The following is a 19,105-nucleotide window of genomic DNA, read 5'->3' as shown; positions in this document are numbered from 1 at the left end:
TAGTTGCAGGATGATGTATTATGGAAGAGACTTGCCGGCAACAAGATTGAACTAGGTATGAAGACACTGACGATCGAATCTCAGGCAAGTAACATACCGATAGACAAAGGGAATTACGTATGTTGTCATAACGGTTCGACCGATAAAGATCTTTGTAGAGTATGTAGGAGCCAATATGGGCATCCAAGTTCTGCTATTGGTTATTGACCGGAGAGGTGTCTCGGTCATGTCTACATAGCTCTCGAACCCGTAGGGTCCGCACGCTTAACATTCGTTGATGATATAGTGTAACGCCCCGGACACACCCGCTGGTAGTCGTTACTCCTGGCGGGATCTAGACTGGCCCCACAGGTCAATACTAGTCTTTTCTGCGCACTTTGTCCTCACTCATGCGCACCCGGGAGCAACTTCCTGGTCGGTCACCCATCCTGAAACTACTGCAAGCTGAGCACGCTTAACTTTGGAGTTCTTTCCGAATGGTCTCCTAGAAAAGAAGGAATTCCTTATTGATATGAGTAGTCTATCATCCCTAATAAGCCATGCTATCACATATAGTGTTATATGAGTTATATGATTTGGTGATCAAATGTTGTTCAGAGTCCTGGATGAGATCATAGACACGACGAGGAGTCTCAAAATGGCCAGAGGTAAAGATTGATATATAGGACAAAGGTATTCGGACACCGGAAGAGTTTCGGGATGCACCGGGTAGTCATCGGGTCACTGGAAGGGGTTCTGGACACCCCCGATAGGTGTATGGGCGTAATGGGCCAAGGAGGGGACAGACCAGCCCACAGGGTGCTGGAGCACCCCTCTCCCTGGCCGGCCAACCCTAGGGAAGGAAAGGGGGAGGGCTAGGCCCTACTGCCTTCCCCTTCTCATGGGAGAAAGGTAAGGGGGGGGGGCTCCCTCCCCTGCCTTTCCCCCACACCTATACATGGCAGGGGGCGCCACTTGGTAGGAGACCCCAAGTAGGATTCGGCCTACTTGGGGCTCCCTCCTAGCTGACCCCAAGTAGGGGGGGCAAGCACACCAGAACATTATCTTAGCCGTGTACGGCGCCCCCCTCCACCGTTTACACCTCCGGTCATATTTTCGTAGTGCTTAGGCGAAGCCCTGCGGAGATAGCTTCACCAGAACCGTCACCATGCCGTCGTGCTACCGGAACTCATCTACTATGTCACCATGTTGCTGGATCAAGAAGGCGGAGGACGTCACCGAGCTGAACATGTGTTGAACGTGGAGGTGTTGTACTTTCGGTACTTGATCAGTTGTAGCGCGAAGTGTAGGGAAACGTAGCATGCAATTACAAAACATTTCCTACGCACATGCAAGATCTATCTAGGACATGCATAGCAATGAGAGGGGAGAGTGTATCCACGTACCCTCGTAGACCAAAAGTGGAAGCGTTTGACAACGCGGTTGATGTAGTCAAACTTCTTCTAGATCCAACCGATCAAGCAACAAATGTACGACACCTCCGAGTTCTGCACATGTTCAGCTCGATGACGTCCCTCGTCCTATTGATCTAGCAAATGTGTTGAGGAATAATATGAGTTTCGTTAGCACGACGTCGTGGTGACGGTGATGGTGAAGTGATCCGCGCAGGGCTTCACCTAAGCACTACAAAGAGATGACTGTCGGTGTCAAAACCGGCGGATCTCGGGTAGGGGGTCCCAAACTGTGTGTCTAGGCGGATGGTAACAGGAGACGAGGGACACGATGTTTTTACCCAGGTTCGGGCCCTCTTGATGGAGGTAAAACCCTACGTCCTGCTTGATTAATATTGATGATATGGGTAGTACAAGAGTAGGTCTACCACGAGATTAGAGAGGCTAAACCCTAGAAGCTAACCTATGGTATGATTGTCTGTCCCTACGGACTAAAACCCTCCAGTTTATATAGACACCGGAGAGGGCTAGGGTTACACAGAGTCGGTTACAATGGTAGGAGATCTACATATCCGTACCTCCAAACTTTCCTTCCACACCAAGGAAAGTCCCTTCCGGACACGGGACAAAGTCTTCAGTCTTGTATCTTCATAGTCCAGGAGTCCGGCCGAAGGTATAGTCCGGCTATCCGAACACCCCCTAATCCAGGACTCCCTCAGTAGCCCCCGAACTAGGCTTCAATGACGACGAGTCCGGTGCGCAAATTGTCTTCGGCATTGCAAGGCGGGTTCTCCTCCAAATTCTGTGTACCTGTTGAATAATGTCCGGTTTCTTGTAAATGTAGCGCTCCTTGGCTTCTACGCCCAATAATGGCCGTCTTCCATGTGTCAAACGAATACGAAAAGTCAGGGGTGTTTTTATATTTACACCCCTAGCCGCATGAATGAGCCGCCTATTTAAGGGGACGAGGATTTAGATCCAAACCACACCTTCTCCCCTCCGCGAGTATTCATCAGAGCGTATCCGACATGGGTCCATTCTATCATGGCCGGCCGCCGCAGCTCCTCCTCTCGCCCTCCCAGCCCCCAGCCTGGAGATTGGGAGAGATGCTCCATCCCGCATAGCGAGCTAGTGACGCTCCAAACCAAGGGATTTCTCCCCCAGGCTATATGGTCCCGGTTCAAGCCGGACTTGCCACCTATAATGGCGGAGAGCAAGCGGAGAGCGCCCCCAATCCCTCCAAAGGAGAGTGGGTATGCCTTGTCCCTTACTTAATAAGAGGGCTCGGATTTCCAATTCATCCATTCCTCCGAGGGCTCCTGGAGTTCTATGGCCTCCAGCTGCACAACCTCACGCCTGCCTCCATATTGCATATCGCGGGCTTCGTAGCCCTTTGCGAGCTGTTTTTGGGCTGCGAGGCTCATTTCGCGCTGTGGAAAAGGCTATTCTGCCTTGTGCCCCGTTCTCAGAAGGGGTCAATATATCAAGTGGGCGGAGCCGAAGTGTGGCGCATCGCCGGGACCGGATATCTATCCGGAACCCCAAAGAAGGCGTCCGAGGACTGGCCTTCGGAATGGTTTTATATAGAGGACGTCCCGCTGCCGGATCCTGTCCAGATCGGCCTCCCTGAGTTCGACAGTGCTCCCCTAAAGAAGCACCTAAGATGGCGTCCACGGAGCCCTCAGAGGGAAAGCGACAAGGACATTCTTTACCTGATGGGCCGGATAAGATTGTTAGCTCATTTCGGACTGACCATGATCGGAGTCATGGCCGCATGCATCATGCGAGGGGTGCAGCGGCTCCAGTATAGAGGCTACCCCATGTGGGACTTCAACGGGGAGGATGACGCCACCCGCCATGGTTGTAAGGGGCCGGATTCGGCTGCCACTCTAATAAAGATCTTGTCCGCTTTGTACAAGGGAGAAGAGGAGGAATTTCTCCATGTCAACCCACATGGTGGATTTTCTATGTACAATCCCCCAAGTTGGGTAAGTGGACACTTTTACTTGCCCATCCGTTTTATATTCCCATCGTTAAATATTCAGTCTAATGACTTCAACACAGGAACTGCGCCAGGCTGTTAAAGAAATAAACAGCCCTCCTCCACAACCCGACCTCTCAAGAGGATCCGGACTTATCCGTGGAGCTGATTGATGGGGTGTTTCATCAATTGAGCAAGGACAACACCTTGGTGGCCATTACGGCCGATTACCCAGGGCTACTCCCAGCCTCACAGGTAACTGAGATCGAAGTCCCAGTACTTTGAAAAGGGACCTATCCTCGCGTGTTTTCGATTGCCGTATGACAACCGTGTTTTGCAGGGGAGGTCCTTGAGACGGGAGGCCGAGCCTGCGGCGACTAGCCAACGAGGGGCGGCAAGGCCCCGCGGGCTGAAAAGAAGTGCGGTCCGGACTGAGACGCCGGTGCAAAGGTATAGTGCGCCATCTTATTCCCAGGTGTTATTCCTTCAAGGCATATTAACGCTTGTGCTCTCTTCAGGACGAAGAGACCTCGCCGGACTATATCCAGAGAGGTTGCCAATCGCGCCTCCACCAGCCAGGCTCCAAAGCCTCGTCCGGAAGCGGAGGCGAACACAAGGCGCGCACCGGACGTTCCTCCGACAGAGGATGCGGACAGGCTGTCTGCCACCAATTCCGAGGTGGAGAGTGCCATGAACCACAGGCGTCGCCGGACAGTTCTTCGCGACGCTTGTTTCTCCCAAGAGGCATTGGATGCCTTCAATTCGGGAGATGCGTACCTCCGTGCCGCTCAAAATGGTCTAGCCAGAGCCACGGAGCAATATGTAAAAGACATACGGGTAAGAAAATTTTGGTAATTATATATATACCAGTAGCCCCTGAGACTTGAAATAGTTAGAATAACTGATTTAAGGATCATTTGTTATGCAGGTTCTTACAGAAAAGAATACCCTACTGTCCCTGGAGCTGGAAGAGTGCAAAGCCCAACTTGAGGCCGCATTAGCCGCGGCAGGGGAGCCCAAGGAGACCCCCTCTGGTAATATATGCTTCGAAAGATAAGTATTTTGCGAAGTGCAGCATGGGTGTAAATCTGACAAATGAAATTGCAGATGGCGCCGGATTAAATCCGGAAAAGCAACAACTCCTACGCCAGCTGAAGGCTGGTGAGAGTGTGCTAACAAAGGTGAGGCGGGAGAAGAACGATCTCCAAGATGCCAACACTAAGCTGGGTGTTGAACTGAAGGATGTTCGTGCCTAGCTATTGGACTCCGTTAAGGAGAATCAGGGGCTTCGACACGGCATATTTAGTAAGTGCTTAAACAAACTTTGAAAAAAGAGTTCGGCGAGGAAGTCGACTAACAGAGTAATGTCTGTAGGTATGCTAACAGGTCGTCCTGCAGAGGAAATGCCTGGTTCTACGGGTGACCTTCTTCCCGAGCTCTCACAACTGCACGAGCGAGTTCGGCAGGTGATGCAAGGCGTCGCCTAGGCCTTGTGGCCATCCGTCTCCATGCCCGAAGGCCTTGGAGAGCTTGTAGAGAAGCTGAAGGGAGCGCGGCGGCGCTTCCGATTGTGGAAGATGTCGGCCTGCCATCAAGGCTCCAGGGAGGCCTGGGCCATGGTGAAGACGCGGTACACGAAGGCTGACCTAAACCACATGGCCGAGGTTGTACCCGTGGGGCCCGATGGGAAGGAGATCCCTGTGAGCTTAGTATACAGCCAAGTAGAATTGGCCGCAAAGTATTCCCAACAGGACTATAAGCTAGACAGCCTGTTAGATGGTATTGAAGAGGAATACAATCAGTCAGATTGACTATGTAATTTTAATTGACATGTGTAATGCCTTCTAGCCGGATTGTAGATTGTTTGTCATGGCCGACCTTTTCGCTTCAACCTCGGGACCTGACGATCCGGAGTGTGTCCGAATACCCTCGCGGTTATATAAGAACCGGGGTATGCATGGAGACCAGGTGTAGGGGTCATTAGTGCTTGAACAGACAAGTGCCCAACTAGTTATGTTATATTACATGGTTAGTAAGAAACATCTTCCAGGGAGAATAGTTCCGTTAGGGGTTCCTTTCCCTGGGAGGCATGCCCTAAAGTGCATGTCCATTCTGCGAAAAGAGATGCAGGAAAAACATCTGGGGGTGTATAGATAAATAAGTGAAAAAAGATCATCTTTAGTTCACCGACCGAATATTCCCTTAAGAATGCTAGCTTTCGGCTTCACCCAGTCTGAGGTACACATCCGGTTGACCCGGCAGTAACAATCGTAGAGGTGCTCCCTTTACCACCTAGCTGAACAATCGGGAACGTAGGGGTAAGCACAGGAGCCAGGCAACCCAGCTTGGCCAAAACTTAAGTCATATCGATGCATATAATGGTGAATAAAAGGTACATGCGGAAGTGTGACACATGTGTTGGGCATGAAGCCCGTATAAATAAGCTTCTGTTTAAAGAAGCCCCCAGGTTTAATGAGTGCGGATAGCGCGTCACTTTATGAGCCTTTAAATGCTATAAGAGAGAGAGAGAGAGAGGGGAGAAGGAGAGAAATGAAAGATAGAAAGTATATAAAAAATGGACAGAGGAAGGAGACGAACACAAAGTCCGGTGCTAGGCATAGAATCTTCGGAGACGGGCTGCGTTCCATGGGTTCGGCTCGAGTCGGTTATCCGATGCATCTCGCAGGCGGTACGCTCCACCGGTCAGGACTTGGTCAATTATGAAGGGACCTTCCCACTTGGGCTTGAGTTTGTCCTTTTTCTTGTCCGGCAGGCGTAGAACTAATACGCCAACGTTGTAATTTTTGGCCCGTACTTCTCTGCTTTGTTATCTTCGAGCCTGCTGTTGATAGAATGCAGAACGAGCTTTTGCCACGTCACGCTCTTCCTCCAAGGAGTCCAAACTGTCCTGCCAATCGAGCTCAGCTTCTCTTTCTTCGTACATGCACACTCGAGGTGAGTCATGAATTATGTCGCAGGGCAAAACTGCCTCTGCGCCGTACACCATGAAGAATGGTGTGTACCCGGTGGTGCGATTCGGCGTGGCCTGCAGCCCCCAGAGTACGGAGTCGAGCTCCTCTACCTAGTGCGTATTAGATTGCTTAAGGGACCACACTAATCTGGGTTTGATGCCGCTCATGATAAGACCATTTGCATGTTCGACCTGGCCGTTAGTTTGTGGGTGATAGACGGAAGCATAATCGAGCTTGATGCCCATGTTTTTGCACCAGAGTTTTACCTTGTCGGCCGTAAAGTTCATGCCGTTATCAGTGATGATGCTGTGGGGGACGCCGTAACGGTGTACAACCCCGGATATAAAGTCTATCACCGGTCCGGATTCGGCCATCTTAACAGGCTTGGCTTCTATCCATTTGGTGAACTTATCCACCATGACCAGTAAGTATTTTTTCTTGTGGGTTCTGCCTTTAAGGGGTCCAACCATGTCAAGCCCCCAGACCGCGAAGGGCCAAGTGATGGGGATAGTTTGGAGGGCGGTGGGTGGCATATGGCTTTGGTTTGCAAAAAGCTAGCAACCGACGCATTGTTGGACTAAGTCCTGGGCGTCTGCCCAGGCCGTCGGCCAATAAAAGCCTGTACGGAAGGCCTTTCCTACAAGGGACCGAGCTGCAGCGTGATGACCGCCGAGTCCGGCATGAATTTCAGCCAGGAGGTTCCGCCCTTCCTCTTCGGAGATGCACCTTTGAAGGACTCCGGTAGTGCTTTTCTTACAAAGCTTTCCCTCATGGACTTTATAGGCTTTAGATCGCCGCATTATGCAGCGTGCCTCATTTTGGTCCTCGGGGAGTTCCTTCCTAGTAAGGTAGGCGAGGAATGGTTCTGTCCACAGGGCGATGACGGCCATTATTACGTGGGCTGAAGGTGTTATTTCATTGGCAGAGCCTCCAATTATGTTAGAGTGTTCGGTGTCGGGCAGTGCGGTTGGGTCCGGGATGTTATTGCCGGGTTCCCCTTCCCATACTACGGATGGCTTGAACATCCTTTCCAAGAAGATGTTGGGGGTGACTACATCGCGTTTTGCGCCGATGCGTGCCAGGACATCTGCCGCCTGATTATTTTCCCGGGCTATATGGTAAAATTCGAGCCCTTCGAACCGAGCTGACATTTTTAGGATGGCATTGCGATAAGCTGCCATTTTTGGATCCTTGGCATCAAAATCTCCATTTATTTGGGATATTGCGAGGTTCGAGTCCCCGCACACCTCTAGGCATTGAATGCCCATGGATACTGCCATCCGGAGACCATGTAAAAGGGCCTCATATTCGGCTGCATTGTTGGAGTCTGTGTACATTATCTGGAGTATGTATTGAAGTGTGTCTCCTGTGGGGGACGTCAAAATGATGCCAGCCCCTAGACTGGCCAACATTTTCAAGCCGTCGAAGTGGATGACCCAGTTTGAATATGTGTCGTACTCTTTAGGGAGTTCGGCCTCCGTCCATTCTGCGACGAAGTCGGCCAAAACTTGCGACTTGATAGCTCGCCGTGGCTTGTAAGTTATGTCGAATGGGAGGAGCTCAATGGCCCATTTTGCAATCCGGCCCGTCGTGTCGCGGTTGTTTATAATATCGTTAAGTGGCACTTCTGAGGCTACTGTTATTGAACACTCTTGAAAGTAGTGTCGCAGCTTCTGGGATGCCATAAATAGCGCGTATGCAATCTTTTGATAATGCGGGTACCGTGACTTGCACGGAGTAAGGACAGTGGACACATAGTAGACCGGCTTTTGAAGGGGGAATTTGTGTCCGTCCGTTTCTCGTTCGACGACGAGCACTGCGCTTACGACCTGATGGGTTGTTGCAATGTATAATAGCATTGGTTCACCAATGTTTGGCGCGGCCAGGACTGGGTTTGTTGCCAGGATGGCTTTTATTTCGTCGAGTCCGCCATGGCTGCATCCATCCACTCGAAGTGTTCGGTGCGCCGAAGGAGGCGGTAAAGGGGTAGGGCCTTTTCTCCCAAGCGGGAGATAAAGCGGCGTAAATCCGCCACGCATCCGGTTAATTTTTGTATTTGTTTGAGGTCCTTCGGGATATCCAATTGTGACAGAGCTTGGATCTTGGCTGGGTTTGCTTCAATTCCTCTACCGGATACAATGAAGCTCAAGAGCTTTCCGGCTGGAACGCCGAAAACGCATTTTTCCGGGTTGAGCTCGATGTCGTATGTTCGGAGGTTATCGAATGTTAGCCTCAAGTCGTCTACTAGAGATTCGACATGTCTTGTTTTAACGACCACATCATCTACGTATGCCTCCACTGTTTTGCCGATCTGGTTTGCCAGACATGTCTAAATCATGCGCTGATATGTTGTGCCGGCGTTTTTGAGCCCGAAGGGCATTGTGTTGAAGCAGAATGGGCTGTATGGTGTGATGAATGCCGTTGCGGCTTGGTCTGACTCTGCCATCTTTATTTGATGGTAGCCGGAGTATGCGTCGAGGAAACACAATGAATCGTGTCCTGCGGTAGCGTCGATAATTTGACCGATGCGGGGGAGAGGGAAGGGATCCTTTGGGCAAGCCTTGTTAAGGTCTTTAAAATCAACGCACAGGCGCCAGGATTTGTCCTTCTTTGGTACGATCACCAGGTTTGCTAGCCAGTCCGGGTGTTTTATATCTTTGATGAATCCGGCCTCCAATAGCTTGGCTAGTTCCTCTCCCATGGCCTGTCTCTTAGGTTCAGAAAAATGCCGAAGAGCCTATTTGACTGGCTTGAATCCTTTTAGGATATTTAAGCTGTGTTCGGCCAGCCTGCGTGGGATTCCTGGCATGTCTGAAGGGTGCCAGGCGAAAATGTCCCAGTTCTCTCGTAGGAACTCTCGCAGTGCGGCGTCTACATCAGGGTTTAACTGTGCCCCGATGGAAGCTATTTTATTGGGGTCCGTTGGATGGACCTGGAATTTGACTATTTCGTCCGCCGGTTTAAAGGAGGTGGACTTGGATCTTTTGTGGAGTATCAAATCGTCCCTATTCACCATGGAGCGCAGCGCAGTCAGTTCCTCAGCCGCTAGGGCTTCGGATAGCGCCTCGAGGGCCAGTGCGGCTGTCTATTTTTCGGCGCGGAGTGCTATGTCCGGATCACTAGCAAGAGTGATGATTCCATTAGGCCCGGGCATCTCGAGCTTCATGTACTCGTAATGGGGTATTGCTTGGAAGATTGTAAACGCTTCCCGCCCTAGCAGAGCGTGATATCCGCTACTGAACGGGGCCACTTGGAACGTGACCTCTTCAGACCTATAATTATCCGGCGTGCCGAACACCACATCTAGTGTGATTTTTCCTGTACAACGTGCTTCCCGACTGGGGATTATTCCTCTAAAGGTTGTGCTGCTTCGCTCAACGCAGTTCCAGTCTATTTCCATTTTTTGAAGGGTTTCCTCATAAATGAGGTTCAATCTGCTGCCGCCATCCATGAGTATCTTGGTAAGACGAAAGCCGTCCACTATTGGACTGAGGACCAATGCGGCTGGTGCTCGGGCTATTCGGAATTTAGGTTCATCACTGGCGTTAAAAGTAATAGTCGTGTCACTGCATGGGTTTATTGTTGCTACTTGGTAGACTTCGGCAAGGCTGCGGAGTGTTATTTTTCGCATATTATTTGATGCGAAAGTCTCGAAGACTGTTAATACCGTACTGGTGTCTCTGGGATGGCTTTCTGTGGCTTCTGGAATTAGAAGATCTTTGCCAATTTTTGCCACCTGCCGGAGTATCCAACATGCTCTAAGGTTGGGAGTTGGTGTGGCGCCCTCTGCTCTGTGAATTTTACAGGGTCCATTAAGCCATCCTTCCAGTACGGTTCCATGCCCTGTAGAGGGCTTTTGCTTTTTGGTATTGAACCTGGGTGTCTGGTGATGATGCACCCTTTTATTTCGGACTGGGTTTGTATTCAGGGCCGGATTGTCCCAAAATTTTATTTCGGTTTTCCAGGCACTTTCCATCGCACAATACTTTCGTACTATGGACACCAAGTCAGCGAAGCGTGTAATATCACGGCGACTTATGGCGTTGAGGATTCCCTTGTCCGTGCAATTATTGCAGAAGAATGAAATTGCGTCTTCCTCGCGGCAGTCCTTTATCCTGTTCATAACCAGGAGGAATCTGGCCCAGTAATGATGTATTGTTTCTTCGGGCTCTTTCCTAATTTGGGATAGATCGCTTATGTACGGGTGGGTGGAATCAAATCCGAAACCTCACCCAATCTAAGACCCGAGGGCCAAGGAGTTTCTGAACTCGGAAGTTTGGATTCTTGGATGCTGTCCAATGAATCTAGCCCGTCGCCTGAATTTAAGTTCAGGTCTTGAGTGATGTCCTCCCCTCCACGGGTATCCAGCTTGGAGGGATCGGGAATCCGGACATAGCTAGTCCTTAAGATAGATGAAGGGTCGACACACTGTCCTTCTACCACGGCAACGTGATGGGTGACCTGGGGATAGTTAATCTCTCTTAGACCGGGTTTAGGCCCAATCTGGTCATAATCCATAGCGACTCCCAGGGTGGCGATGCGATCCAAGAGCTCGTTTAGGGAAGAGAGCTCCATTGGATCTAGCTGCTCGGCGAATTCCGAGCTGACGTGAAGATTGCTTTCGATGACCCAAGAGGTCATCGTCGACGTAGCAGCCGAACAAGCGTTCATAAGGAAACCACCTAGCCGGAGAGTTTGGCCGACAGCCAAAGCTCCCTTAGCAACAGTGCCGTCTTTAAAGACGGGATGAGGCATCCATCCTGATGGCGACGACACAGAGGAACTCTCAATGAAAGCATCAATGTCGGTGTCAAAACCGGCGGATCTCGGGTAGGGGGTCCCGAACTATGCGTCTAGGCAGATGGTAACAGGAGACGAGGGACACGATGTTTTTACCCAGGTTCGGGCCCTCTCGATGGAGGTAAAACCCTACGTCATGCTTGATTAATATTAATGATATGGGTAGTACAAGAGTAGGTCTACCACGAGATCAGAGAGGCTAAACCCTAGAAGCTAGCCTATGGTATGATTGTCTGTCCCTACGGACTAAAACCCTCCGGTTTATATAGACACCGGAGAGGGGTAGGGTTACACATAGTCGGTTACAATGGTAGGAGATCTACATATCCGTACCGCCAAACTTGCCTTCCACACCAAGGAAAGTCCCTTCCGGACACAGGACGAAGTCTTCAATCTTGTATCTTCATAGTCCAGGAGTCCGGCCGAAGGTATAGTCCGGCTATCCGGACACCCCCTAATCCAAGACTCCCTCAATGACCGGAGGCGTAAACTGTGGCAGGGGCGCCGCACACGACTAAGAATTGTTGGTGTGTGTTCTAGGCACCCCCTCCCCATGTATATATAGGTGGGAGGGGGAGGGGAGCAGCCATGGGGCGCCTCAAGTAGGACAAATCCTACTTGGGGACCTCCCCCAATTCGACCTCCCCCTTTCCTTCTTTTTGCCGGAGAGAAAAGGGAAGGGGAAGGAGAGAAGGAAGGAGGGGGAAGCCCTACTCCTTATCCAATTCGGCCACATGCCTAGGGGGAGGGGGGACAACCCCTTGTGGGATGGTGTGCTCCCCTCTTATGGCCCATATCTTCCCCCCGGGGGTTCCGGTAACCCCCCTGGTACTCCGATAAATACCCAATACTATCCGGAATACATCCGGTGTCCGAATATTATCATGCTATATATAAATATTTACCTCTCGACAAATTCGAGACTCCTTGTCATGTCCGTGATCTCATCCAGGACTCCAAACAACATTCGGTTACTGTCGTGGAATTGTCACGATAGATGTCCTAGTGTAAGGACTTAGTCGTGGAGCCATCGTGTTGAGGTTAGCTTAAAGGGGTTAATCAGGACAAAGGACACGAGGAATTTATACTGGTTCGGCCCCTTACGATGAAGGTAAAATCCTACTCTAGTTTGTAGTTGGTATTGCTAGGGTTTCGATGAGCAGGAAGAGAATACGCTTGACCCGTGCTCTCGATCTGTTGTCTCTTCCCCTAAGCCGCCGCTAGGTCGTCCCCTTACATACACGGGTTGATGCCCTGCGACCCTTAGAGTCCCGGTCGGCTTATACAACGTATCCATCTCGGTGACCTTTCTTACATACCTTACCATACAAGCTTTACATACATGGCTGTTTATATCTATGGGATTTAAGCCGCCTTCGGGTCTGGGCCCTCTATTAAGCCTACCTATGAACCGCCATATGATCTTGGGCTTCATTGTGATGAATTGTCATAGGGATGACCCGGCCCCTCCTGGGAGGGTCATACCTAATAGTTATATCCCCAACATTAAGCCCCAGGTTGATTTGAACTTGTTCATGTCAATCTCCAAGACTTAGAAAAATCCTTCCATATCTGCTGCAAAAACTTTGTAACCAGCCGTGATGTCATCTCCAAGAATTTCAAAAACCCGCCACGACGTCATCTTTAACGAATCTTTATCTTAATGTCTTCCTGAAAATCGAGGCATCCAATTAGCTGGATAACCATCATTCGGCCTCGTCGTCTTTCGCGCCTGCCTGTTTTCCTGCCTCCTTATAAATAGGAGCATAAAGTCATCTCACATTCTTCTCCTTCTCCTTTCTTCCTCCTCACAACGCATCGTCCCGCACGAACCTTGCCGCCGTCGACCTCCGTCCTCGTCCTCGACTCCGGCCGCTGCATCGCCCTGAGTAGACTAGAGAACTGCGGCGCCACTCTGCTGTTCTAACAACACCAGTAAGCCTTCCTTTTTTCGTCACAAATCTGCCATTAGGGTTTGTCGGTGCTCATCGATGTTCATCCACGTTCGTCACCATCCTTCTTTTTCTTTGTTTAGATCCATGTATTAGATCCAAAAACCATAGGAATCTTGCGCGGTAGTAGTTTTAGCACTTGTTTTAATACTAGATTATATTCCCACTGCGACAGATCTCCTCTAGGGCTCTTTAGTTTTTCCACTGTCACCTTTTGTAGATGAATTTATTCCTTTTTTCTGAACAATGGTATATCCATTTTGTAACCTCAATCTGTGGAATCTGTTTGTCCCAATACTTAGCAAATTTTGCTTTCAGCAATTCTCGAATATCTTAGCCATGGCGGCTTACTCTGCCAGCTTATCTTTACTTCATATATCATTAGCCCTCGCTTAGGCCGCCATTATAAACATGTATTGTAGTCGTTAACTTGCAATCCCATCAACTGATTTGAACCGGCCAATTATTTCCTTTTAGATTGTCCTTTCACCATGCCGCCGAAGACGATGACAACTTGCAACTGGGTTCCTTCCATAGTTACCAAGAGTACTTTGAAGGATTTTGTCACTGTGGGATACTTACCAGAGAAAAGTGTCATGCATTATCGTGCTCCTGACCTGGCTGAAGAGAGACCTCAACCAAAAGATGGTGAAATCATTGTCTTTACTAACCATATGACCCGGGGCTTCTCACTGCCCGACTCAAAATTCTTCAGGGATGTTCTACACTTTTCAAACTCCACTCATAAGATATTGGACCCAATTCCGTATCTAATATCTATAACTTCCAAGTTTTTTGTGAAGTTTACCTTCAAGAAGAACCTACTATTGAACTCTTCAGGGAATACTTCTACCTGAATCGCCAGAACAAGTACACCAATGGTCCCAGTTTGGAACTTGGCGGGATTTCAATTCAACGCAGACAAGATGCCGTCTTCCCTCTAGTAGTCCTGCCAAGCCATCCCAAGGACTGGAATCAAACATGGTTCTACTGCAAAGATACCTCGCCGTCTGATGAAAATCTAATGCTGGGTTATCGCGCTGATCGCCTTGACGCCAAATACCAACTCCCTGATAAGCTTACCCCTGCCGAACGCAAGAAACTTGTCCCTATAGTCCGAAGAGTTCAAGCCTTGCTAGGAAATGGCTTGACCGGAGTCGACTTGATCCGCTGTTGGGTCGCATGGCGGATCATACCTTTACGGCGCCGTCCTGGCTTAATGTATTCATACACCGAAGGAACTGATGATCCCTTATGTCATAGCTCCATGCGTCTAACCGAAGAGGCCATCATTGAAATGGCAACCACACTTGTCAATAGCAAATATGAAGACTGCAGCCTAGTGGGTTTAAACCCTTTCTGCAAACTTAACCTGATGCCAGAGGTAAATCTTTTTGACTTCTTTTTTCCTTCAGCAGTTTAAACATCACATGAATTTCAACATATTATCCTTCCACAGGCCAAATCTGACTTCTGGAAAGCCAAATACGACCATGAGGCTGCTAAATAAGCTAGAGCTACTGCAAGAGCCGCCAAGAAGACCGTCAGAAAGTATAGGAAGAAACCAACTGCCTCTGATTTACTCAAGCTGGATGACACCTCTGAGTTGGAGGTAGCCCTTGACTCTCTTGGCCTGTTGTTTAACAACCTTATTGACACTAACTATTGCCAGGATGACACGGGGACCAGCCAGTTAGTCGAAGAAGAGGTAACTATTATTTCCTTCGACTTAGAACATTTACCAAGGCAGAAACTTCGGCGGGTAACCCGGAAAGTAAGGTTTTCACACCCCTTGGCTTATTTAGATCCTCATTTTCTTTAGAAACGATAGCAACATGAGAGCCGCCGCCAGACCCGGGCCGATGGATATGACGATTTACCCTCCGGCTTATCGAATACCCCTCGGAAACGCCAAAATGAGGTTATTTTTTAACTTGAACCCTTGTATTTACCAACGAGTTACTATTAATCACACAATTTTGATTCCATCCTTGCAGGATATTTCTTGTTCCTCCTCTGGTGATTCATCACAAACTCAATTGCCGGCTTTCAATACCGCCCCCAGGTAAAGATAATTATCCATCTTCTGTACCTTTATATATGCATCCTTATACTGACTTGTCCAAATTCTTTTTAGCGGTCAAGCAAAGCCCAAAAAGGCAAAGGTGACAAAGCCGGCCGAGGATCCGAAAACTGCTGAACCGGAGCAGCCAACCCTTGTACTGGAACACTCTGAAGCACTGGAAGATCCTGATGCCAACGCTTGACCGGATTTTCCTGAGCCGTCTATTGATGAAACCATTCTTGATCCATCAACTGTTGAACCGTCAAGCTCAGCTAACCCGCCAGAGACTCACGGAGATGATGTTTTAATCACTGGCACCAGATTCATTGAACCAGGGAATCCAACTGTATTGGCGAGACACTCTGCCAAACAGGAAGTTATGGAAAGGCAGAAAGTGAGATTTGACGTCTTCCACTATGCTCATCTGAGTATTAGTGAAGTGCTATCTGGTTATCTCGGTCAAGTGCTCTCCAGCCGTGATTCAGAAATTGAGATGGTCAAATAAATGCACCAAAAATATGAGGTACATTCTCCGGCTTATATAAGTGATATACCCTGCCAGCCTCCAAGTCTTCTGATTATGATAAAATTGAATGACCTGTAGACTTAAAAGACTTATAAGCCTCTGTCTTAGACTCCCTTCAAGTCCGGTTTAAAACTAAACTGGATGCTGATAGTATTTCAATTTGCATGTGCAGTCCCCAAGGGCCGATTTAATCAGTATGAATGAGCCGGTCCTACTAGTCCTTATGTAAAAGGCCAAAATTTAACTTCATATCTCTCATGAGTCGGCTAGAACTTTCAAACCTGGCTCATCTTTAATAGGAAAACAAGCAATATGCATTAGCCCCCAAGTGCCAAGTGTTATTGCTTGCAAATCACTTGGGACTTGTTAGAAAGAGCCAATTCTTTTGAATTTTTTTGTTTGATAGACATTAGCCCCCAAGTGCCAAGTGTTGTTTGCTTGCAAAGCACTTGGGACTTGTGTTTTGTAATCCGTCATGAAACTGAACAAGCTTATGCTGTATGCATGCTGTGAACACATAAGTGGAAACTCAATTGTCTGAGGCCAAGACCCGGCTGGCAGCTCAAGAGACTGAGACAAAGAAAGCTGAATCCAAATTCCAGTTGAGTGTGTCTGAAGCAGAAAAACTAAAGACTAGCTTCACTACGGAGAAAGAGGCTTGGGCCAATGAGAAGACTGCGTTGACGCAGCGTGCTGAGAAGGCTGAGGCGGCTCTGGAAGAGGTTACCACTGAACTCACCGGTTTAAAGAACCGTGTGTCTCAGATGGTTTCTGCAATCTTCGGTAAGTCGCCTTATTGTTGACTCAAAGTAAATATTTTTCATCATAATATGAGCCACCACTTAAGCAATTGTGTAAACTTTGTAGGTCCCAGGAGTAGCAATCTGAGCCGAGACATGTTTGTCAAGCTCAAGGCAGTTTACACGCTTGTTGAGCAATTATACACTGGGGCTCAGCGTACTCTTGCCACTATCTATCCCGCAAATCAAGAACAAAACGTATTAAGTGATGTCTTGAAGAAGCTGTCCATCTTGCCCGCTAGGTTCCAAGAAATCAAGCGATCCTGTGCTAGAGCCGGAGCTGTGACAGCTTTGAGCCGTGCCAAAGCCTGGGTACCAGAGTTAGACCCGGCGGATGTAGCTAGTGGGTATCCCAGCCTCAAGGAAGATGGGACGCTTTTTGATCAATAGGACTTCGCTGCTTGTGTCTAGGAGATTCGTCCTCATGCAACAATAATTGCCGAAGAGACCAACCTCACCAAGTATCAGCCGGGTTACGATGCAGACAACCAGAAGATGGCGACTCCTTCATATAAAGTGATGGATTTAATCCGCCGATCCGTAAGCACACTTTCGCCCCTGATATCAATCCGTCTGGTCTGATTGATAACGAGGCTGAATTTGTCGCCCTTCGTGGCTTTGACTGGTCCAAACTCAACTTCCATACGGTGGAGGAGGAGGACGAACCGACAAGGGATGAGCCGCAATCTTCAGGTCAGCCGTGTCAAGATTCATGAACCAGGCCTGGTTTATCATCTGCTGTCTATGAGACTGAAAAACAGTTATCCTTTTGGGCTCCAAATGCCTTGTAATAGGCTAGCTTCAAACTTCTTGTTCTGCTATGCCATCATGCATATTGTGCTATTTATGATACTTCTTTATCCGTCATGCGAGGATATGCCATATATGCCTGATGATATTATCAATCTTGAATCAATTCCTTCATACAACAGATAAAAAGTGTCCTGGCGGTTTACCCCTGGACGGGTTATACTGCCCCAACATGCATTTATCATGATTTATAACCAAAGTCGGTCGAAATAATAATCATATATGATTAAAAACATATCATACCTGTGATGTTTGATCACACTTGTTGGTTTATCAAGCCAGTGTGGTAAGGGTGATAGCCCAAAGCTCCAAGCACTGGTGATTTAGAGATTGCCGGCTTATGAACAAAGCTGGACCAGGTTAATAAACACCGGATATGATTTTTATTTCATACTGGCGACTTATAGTCGAAACCAGGCCGGGTCAATAAATACCGGTTTAATGTCATATATGACTCAGAAGGCATTATAAGCCTTATTGATTAACCATATGTTACTATGAGACAAAAGAAAAAAAATCTCAAAAAAGATACTCAAAGCAACAAACAACAGAAAATCCATGGCTTTCATAGGCCGCCAAGCCAAAATATCTTCTTCAATGAAACTAGCATTATCCACTGGAAGGTACGCGCTTTCCGTGAGCCGGCACTCATGTTACCCAATCAACATTTTAACCCAGATAAGTTTAGTTCTTATTTAAAGATAGACTTATCAGGAGTACGCGGGGTCAGAGTAGCATCGTGCATCACAAGCCGATTTATCCAAGTTTCAAGGAAGGCGGCTTTATCAACCTGAGTTTCTCCTTGCTTTCCATAAACCGGGCCCTCACATGACAAACTGGCGTTTTAACCTTAACGAGTTCAGGGTCTTGTTTAAAAGATTGACTATTAAGAGTTCAGCGGGTCAATCAGGATTACCTGATGGAGAAGCAGCTGGCATACAGGTAGGATAACCCGAAAGGGTTATGTCCTCTTTGGGGAATACACCTATGTTTGAACAAAATAACCCCGTCAAGAGGGTAGTAACTCTATGTTCTCTTTGGTGAATACACTTATGTTTGAACAGGAAGCCCCCAAGTGACTTATTTGTGAGCTCTGCTCGCTGGGTACCTATGTTTGAGTTGTGCTGTGCAACAGACTCTCTTTGGTCCCTTTAACCTGGGTATTAAGCCCCCAAGCTTTTTATGTGGCCTATAAGCCGGATCAAAGGGTAATCATAACTTTGTTGTATAAAGCAGAAGCCCCCATGTGCCCCAAAACTCATTATTTAGAGAGGAGAAAAACAACAGAGGCCCTGCTTTAGCAGGGATGCCGGCTTTATTATATCGATCATAATATATACATTGTCAAAATATGTACATTGGAAGAGCCAGTGGCTCAGGTGTAGTACGGCCTAAGTTGAGCAATATTCCAGGGCCGACGGGTCTCCTCCTCCGACATGCGTGAGTCCTTGTGGTCTCGAACATCGATAAGGTAATATGACCCGTTGTTTAGATTCTTGCTGACCTCATAAGGTCCTTCCCAAGGTGGAGATAACTTGTGCATATCAGTCTGATCCTAGATAAGCCGGAGCACCAGATCGCCTTCTTAGAAAGTTCTGATTTTAACCCGGCAGCTGTGATAACGGCGCAGATCTTGCTGGTAAATCGCCGAACGGGCCGCTGCTATGTCACGCTCCTCATCCAATAGATCAAGTGCTTCTTGACGTGCTATTTCATTGTCAGCTTCAATATAAGCCGCCACGCGAGGCAAGTCATGACGGATGTCACTAGGGAGAACTGCCTCCGCTCCGTAAACCATGAAGAAAGGT

Source organism: Triticum dicoccoides, chromosome 4A, assembly GCF_002162155.2.
Source record: "Triticum dicoccoides isolate Atlit2015 ecotype Zavitan chromosome 4A, WEW_v2.0, whole genome shotgun sequence".
Taxonomy (NCBI): Eukaryota; Viridiplantae; Streptophyta; class Magnoliopsida; order Poales; family Poaceae; genus Triticum; species Triticum dicoccoides.
This window is presented reverse-complemented; position numbering follows the sequence as displayed.